Genomic DNA, 5,371 nt, shown 5'->3' on the forward strand with positions numbered 1-5,371 from the left:
GCGGGCACCCCCCGCCCGCCACCCTGGGAGTCGTAGTCGCCGCAGGCGCGCTGCCGCCCTGCACCCTGGGAGTCGTAGGCGCGCTGCCGCCCTGCACTCTGGGAATCGTAGTCGCCGCGGGCGCGCCGCCGCACTGCACCCTGGGAATCGTAGTCGCCGCGGGCCCAGGCTGCAGGCGGAACTGCGCACAGCCTGATCCTGGGTGTCCTTTTAGAAGACGTCTAAGGCCCTGAGGGCTCCCCTGAGCCAGGCGGACAGCCCAAGGGCTGCTTCCCCGACCTCTCACCTTCTCCTTATCCCACTTCTTTGTAAACACAGGGCTTCGTTGCTGGCCCAGGTGAGTCGTTTGGGGATGTGGGTTATATTAAATACTCCGTACACGCTCTCCTGGGCTCGTGTCGCTCACCACGCCACGCAGCACTTTGCTTCCCTAGCACACCTTGCGGTATGGGACGCCCCAGGCGTAGTCTGCCTCCAGAGCTCTCTAGTTATCAGACAGGGACCTACCTGCTTTTCTTTGATTTGGGGCAAGTTCAGAGGAGGACCCGATCAGAAGATCGACAGAAATGCCACAGGCTCCACAGCACCCAGTCGCGTGCCCCCGTGGCCCCTCTGCACCTCAGGATTAGGGCCAGGAAGCAGCCCCATGAGTGACTTTGCCTAGCCTGCCCTCCCACAAGCAGTTCCACATCCACCAATTTGCAGAGGCCTTGGGTTTCCAACCCAGGCCAGCCTGATCAGGGAGTCAGGAGCCTGGGGCTCCAGGTGGCTCAGGACCCAGAGACTTCTGTACAATTGCCAGGTGTTGATGAAGTAACCAGTCAACCAAAACACAGTGCACAGGGGAACTTCTTCACCTACCCTGCAACATGTCCTTTTAAAAAAATAAATAAATAAGAGTTATTTATTTATTTATTATCATTATTTTTTAATTTGACCAGAGAGAGACAGAGAGAGAAAGTGAGAAAGCACGCCGCCAGGTCTGGGACTCACACTGCAGTCAGGAGTTTGAGTGGGAGTAGGATGCCTTTAACCACCACACCACCTGCAGGCCTCTTTTTTGGTTGGTTTGTTCGTTTTATTTTAACATCTATTTATTTATCAAATTATTATTTGTCGTGATTTTTGGGCTGCTAGATCCAGGTTGCTTTTTGCTTTTAAAAGAATTATTTTTTATTTATTTAACTTTTTTTTTTTTTCATTTGCGCAGAGAGGGACAGAGTGAAAGAGAGAGAGAGAGAGGGAAAGTGAGAAAGCAAGCCACTAGGTCTGGGACTTGAACTGCAGTCAACCATGTGGGAGTCCAGTGCCCTTAACCACCATGCCACCTGCTGACTCCTCCAGGTCTTGAACCATGGTCAGTCATGTGGAAGTCCAACACCTCAACCACCATGCCACCTGGCAGCTCCCTGGAACGTGTCTTGCATAGGGCATTTGGTGTGAGTACCCTGGACCTAGGGCCCAAGGGTTCCTGAGGACTCAGCCTCGGCTGCCTGAGAAGCTCCTTCTGCAGTGGACCCACTCAGCCCTGGGGGCCAAGTAGGCTCAGAAGCCCCTCTTTTATTTATTTTAGATTTTTGTCATAGTGTGTGTGAGCTCGACAGAGAGACCCAGAGAGAGGGAAAGTAAGAAATCACCTCCAGGCCAGCAGGTGGCATGGTGGTTAAAGGTGTTGGACTCCCACATGGCTGACTACAGTTCAAGTCCCAGACCTGGAGGCTTTCTCTCGCTCACTCTCTCTTGCTCACTCTCACTCTGTCTTTCTCTGGTAGGGTTAATAAATAAATAAAGTTAAATAGAATAATTATTTTAAAATAATAATAAATTGGGACCAGAGATGGTGTAACGGTTACATCACTGGATTCCCATGTGGTGGATCACGGTTCAAGTCCTAGGCCTGGCAACTTGAAACTCACACCGGGCACATTCATGTGCCCAAGATTCTAAGAGGAGAAGGGATTATGGCATGGCCATCCCCCTGGGGGATGATTTCTTAGTTTCTGTCTTTCTGTCTCTCCAGCAAGTGTATGCACCCTATAGCAAAAAATCTCTCTAAAAATAAATAAATAATAAAAGCTTTAAAAATAAATAATAAGTAATAGTTGTAAAAAAGAGGAAATCACTCAGAGGGGATGGTCACACCACAATCCCTTCATCCTCCTCTTGGGATTATGGGCATGCATGCACTTGTGCCCAGCATGTTTTTGGGGTTTTTTTGGAGAGGTATTTTGCTATAGGGCACGTGCGCTCACCAGACAGACAGACAGAGACATAGAGACAGAAAGCGAGAAATCACCCCCCAGGGGGGATAATCACACCGCAATCCCTTCTCCTCCATTCTCCTCTCGGGATCTTGGGCACGCACGCACACGCGCCCGGTGTGAGTTTTAAGCCACTGGGTCCGGGACGCGAACCGTGGTCGACTACGTGGCAGTCCAGCGACACAGCCATTACGCTAACTGCTGGTTCCCATGCCTAGCATGTTTTTTAAGCTGAACCAAAAGTATGTGTAGTGTGATCGATGAAAAAAGCACCATGCAGAGACCAGCAGATGGCATAATGGTTACGTCACTGAACTCCTAGGCTGCCGGGGACCAGCCTCGGCGGGGGTGGTTTGAGTTCCAGACCCAATGACCTAAAACTCACGCCTGGCACATGTGTGTGTGTGCCCAAGATCCTAAGAGAATGGAGGAGAAGGGATTGCAATGTGGCCATCTCCAGGGGGTGACTTCTCACTGTCTGTCTCTGTCTCTCCAGCACATGTCCTATAGCAAAATCCTCTCAAAAGGGAAAGAAAGGAACCAGCAGTTAGCATAATGGCTATGTCGCTGGACTCCCACGTAGTCGACCGTGGTTCGCATCCCAGACCCAGTGGCTTAAAAACGCATGTCGGGCGCGTGTGCGTGTGTGCCCAAGATCCCGAGAGGAGAATGGAGGAGAAGGGATTGCGGTGTGACCATCCCCCTTGGGGGGTGATTTCTCGCTTTCTGTCTCTATGTCTGTCTGTCTGGTGAGTGCACTAGCCCTATAGCAAAAAGCTCTCAAAAAAAAAAAAGAAAAAGAAAAAAGCACCATGCAGATCTTCCTGCAGGGGTGAGGCGACAGCAACACACCAGGGGGCCTGAGGCCTGGCTGGGAGCCTTACAGGTCTGGTAGGATGAAGGGCTGAGAGGGGGTTGGGCATAGCAAGGGCCTCAGGATGACCCCAGGGCCTCAGCTGTGGACAGGTGGAGGGGACCCTGAGAGGCATGTCCTGCTGGTGGCAGTAGTGGCCAGTGGGTGGCAGTGGTGGCCAGCAGGTGGCAGTGGTGGTCCACAGGATGGCAGTGGCTGCCTGCAGGGTGGCAGTGGTGGCCTACAGCCAGGCCACCCATTCTGTCATGCAGTGTGAGTCCAGGGATAGCCAAGGGAAAATGGCAGGACTCAGGAGGCCACCTCCAGCCTGCCATCCCCACTGCCCATCTGAACCCCGAAGCAGAGACAGCAGTCCCCACCAGGAAGCTGCCCCACTCAGCCTCCCCCCACCCCCGGCATTGCTGCCTGGCAGAGTGGCTCTAGTCAAACGCTGGGTGGAGTGTTGGGGCAGGGCTATGGCAGCGCCCCCAGGGCCCTTAGTCTTTGGCCAAGCTGTTCCTTTCCCTGAGGCTCAGAGTCCTCCTCTGCAGTTACTGCAATGATGACCAACACAGGGCAGAAGACGGGAGGGTAAGGCTCTCTTCTGGGGGCCTGGCCATTGAGGCCTACAGGGCCAGCAGCCCCTCACTCCTGAGGGTGGTAGGGAGAGTGCTCCCTAGAAGGGGCACCGTCCGCATGGCTGCCCTCAAGCAGCAGGCACAGAGGACAGGACCTGCTGTAGGACTCCCCAGCCCTGCAGGAGCTGCCCTGGCCCTCGGGTGGGTCTGGTTTGCCCACATGTGCCAAAGGCGTTGGGCCTCTCAGCTCAGTGGTGCCTGGTCAGCAGAGGCTGCTGCCGACTAGGAGCCCCTGCCTTCAGTCCCTACATTCTCGCATCTGGAGCCTCTCTTCTGCCTGGAACTGGCCCAGCCCAGCTGTCCATGGAGACCTCTTAGAACAGTGGGGTAGGTACTCCAGGAGTCAGGAGTCAGGATGTGGGCAGCAGGCCCCTCCAACAGCAGTAGCAGGCTGGCTTGTGGCTGTCAGACCTGCCTGGCAGCAGAGGCCCTGCAGGGAGATGGGAGTAGAGGCAGCCTCTGGGCCGAGACTGGCTGTGGGCTACAGCGCATGGCTGTACCCAAGTCGAGTCCTGCACTCAGACCTGTGCTCCTGGCCCTCCCTGCAGAGCTGCCACCCCAGTGGAAGAGGAGAACATGAGAGGCCACAGAGGGTCCCCAGGGCCCACTGGCTGCGCTGGGCTGAGACTGTCAGCGCTGGGTTTGCAGCAGGCCTGCAGTCAGGGGCCAGGAAAACACCCCAGACAGCCCAGCAGAGTGGGGAGCCCAAGACACAACAGCCGACACTCCGAATTCTATCAAGAGTGGCATTTATTCTCCTCGTGGAGGTGCGGCGCTCCGGGGAGCTGGTGCTATTGTGCTTAGGAAGGAGGTCTGTCCGTCCGTCCGTCTGTCCGGCCGGCCCAGCCCCAAACGGGGGCGGAAGAAGGGCGCAGCCCGAGTAAAAATCCCGGCCTGTTCCGGGTGGGAGTATGTACAAGGCGCGGGCGCAGGCAGGGTGGGGGCAGGGCGGGCCGGCGGCCGCAGCCCCCACCCGAGGCTCGCACCTCGGGCCCTACTTGTAGAACCAGTACAAAATAGGTGCTACCTAACGTTCCTTCTACCTGAATTCGCTAAGTCGGTTATTGTGCTGCTTAGTTACGGGGCGGGAGGGGGCCCATGGCTTTCCACGGCGGGTTTGTGGGGGGCAGAGGGGCAAAGGGCAGACCCTGGGAGGTCGAGGCTCTGCGACCTCCTCCTTGGGTAGGCAGGCAGGACTGCGGGCTGGGCGGGGCGTGGCGTGCGTGCCGCGCAGGGCAGGCAGGCCCCTGGGGCGGGCGGCACCGCCGCCTGTGGTGGAGGGGTGGGGTGGGCACTGCGGTGCTGGCTGGCGGCCCTGTGAGGGCAGTCAAGCCTGGTGCTGGGGGTGAGGCTGGCCACGTCCTATAGCCACTTGCACCTTTTCCTCCACTGGGGGTCCTGGCCGGCTGGGCAGATGGGGGACGAGAGCACTGGGCGCCCGCGAGGCTCTGGGCCTGGGGCCCTGGGTCTGCCCACCTGAGCTGTGAACGCAAGGCCCCGCTGACGACGAGCGGACCGCGCCAGCACGGACCCGGCGGGGCGGCGTCTGGACCGTGGGTCCCGCCTCTCTGCAGCGGCCGGCAGCCTCGCCACCGGGCCGCCCACAGGAGGGGCCCCGC

The sequence above is a fragment of the Tupaia chinensis genome, unplaced genomic scaffold, assembly GCF_000334495.1.
Source record: "Tupaia chinensis unplaced genomic scaffold, TupChi_1.0 Scaffold140061_1, whole genome shotgun sequence".
NCBI lineage: Eukaryota > Metazoa > Chordata > Mammalia > Scandentia > Tupaiidae > Tupaia > Tupaia belangeri.